General features: G+C 50.9%; 1 protein-coding gene across 1 annotated transcript in view; it reads left to right on the top strand.

Annotated features, from left to right (window-relative positions):
* Positions 1 to 2,008, top strand: part of LOC108802209 (beta-1,4-galactosyltransferase 2-like) — a gene marked incomplete at its 3' end in the record, with an annotated part of 17,229 nt that overhangs the window by 1,024 nt on the left and 14,197 nt on the right. The window lies entirely within an intron of this gene.

Below are 2,008 nucleotides of genomic sequence, written 5' to 3'. Positions count from 1 at the left end.
GGGGGGATTATGGGGGAGTGGGGGGTTCGGGGGTTGGGCTCCGCCCCTTAGTTCCAGTGAAGGGAACTCTTAAGGCATCAGCATACCAAGACATTTTGGACAATTTCATGCTCCCAACTTTGTGGGAGGAGTTTGGGGACGGCCCCTCCCTGTTCCAACATGACTGCGCACCAGTGCACAAAGCAAGGTCCATAAAGACACGGATGGGGGAGAGGGGGGGGAGGAACGTGACTGGCCGCACAGAGTCCTGACCTCAACCCCATAGAACACCTTTGGGATGAATTAGAGGCGGAGACTGCGAGCCCCTCCCCCAACATCAGTAGCTGACCTCACAAATGGTCCAACATTCCCATAGACACGCCCCTAAACCTTGTGGACGCCTTCCCAGAAGAGGCGGAGCTGTTATAGCGGCAAAGGGCGGAGCCAACCCAATACTGAACCCTACGGACTAAGACTGGGATGCCTTTAGAGGGCGGAGCCAACCCAATACTGAACCCTACGGACTAAGACTCGGGGGCCATTAGAGTTCATGTGCGTGTAAAGGCGGAGCCCAATACTTCTGGTAATATAGTGTGTGTCTCATCACCTGTTACATGTATGTGTGTAATATGTAATCAAAAGAGGAAACATTTTCTATATTTAATATTTCCGGAGGAAACGAGGAGCAGTTTGTCACCCCCAGTGAACGTCACTGCCCCGGGCTGCAGCCCAAATGTACTTCCTGTCATTAGACTCTGCAATCTCTGAACCACATTCCCGGGCTTGGTATGTAGAGCGCAATTCATGGCAGGAAATTATTATTAGCTGTACTAAAGATTATATACTCTGCCCGCTCTGTACACTGCGCTGTACATTATATACTCTGCCCGCTCTGTACACTGCGCTGTACATTATATACTCTGCCCGCTCTGTACACTGCGCTGTACATTATATACTCTGCCCGCTCTGTACACTGCGCTGTACATTATATACTCTGCCCGCTCTGTACACTGCGCTGTACATTATATACTCTGCCCGCTCTGTACACTGCGCTGTACATTATATACTCTGCCCGCTCTGTACACTGCGCTGTACATTATATACTCTGCCCGCTCTGTACACTGCGCTGTACATTATATACTCTGCCCGCTCTGTACACTGCGCTGTACATTATATACTCTGCCCGCTCTGTACACTGCGCTGTACATTATATACTCTGCCCGCTCTGTACACTGCGCTGTACATTATATACTCTGCCCGCTCTGTACACTGCGCTGTACATTATATACTCTGCCCGCTCTGTACACTGCGCTGTACATTATATACTCTGCCCGCTCCGCTCTGTACACTGCGCTGTACATTATATACTCTGCCCGCTCCGCTCTGTACACTGCGCTGTACATTATATACTCTGCCCGCTCCGCTCTGTACACTGCGCTGTACATTATATACTCTGCCCGCTCCGCTCTGTACACTGCGCTGTACATTATATACTCTGCCCGCTCCGCTCTGTACACTGCGCTGTACATTATATACTCTGCCCGCTCCGCTCTGTACACTGCGCTGTACATTATATACTCTGCCCGCTCCGCTCTGTACACTGCGCTGTACATTATATACTCTGCACGCTCCGCTCTGTACACTGCGCTGTACATTATATACTCTGCCCGCTCCGCTCTGTACACTGCGCTGTACATTATATACTCTGCACGCTCCGCTCTGTACACTGCGCTGTACATTATATACTCTGCACGCTCCGCTCTGTACACTGCGCTGTACATTACATACTCTGCACGCTCCGCTCTGTACACTGCGCTGTACATGATATACTCTGCACGCTCCGCTCTGTACACTGCGCTGTACATTATATACTCTGCACGCTCCGCTGTGTACACTGCGCTGTACATGATATACTCTGCCCGCTCCGTACACTGCGCTGTACATTATATACTCTGCACGCTCCGCTCTGTACACTGCGCTGTGTATTATATACACTGGCCGCTCTGTCCTGTACACTGCGCTGTACATT

This window comes from Nanorana parkeri, unplaced genomic scaffold (genome assembly GCF_000935625.1).
Source record: "Nanorana parkeri isolate BGI_ZX_2015 unplaced genomic scaffold, ASM93562v1 scaffold2724, whole genome shotgun sequence".
Lineage (NCBI taxonomy): Eukaryota > Metazoa > Chordata > Amphibia > Anura > Dicroglossidae > Nanorana > Nanorana parkeri.
Note: the sequence above shows the minus strand (reverse complement) of the source record. Positions and strands in the feature narration are given on the sequence as shown.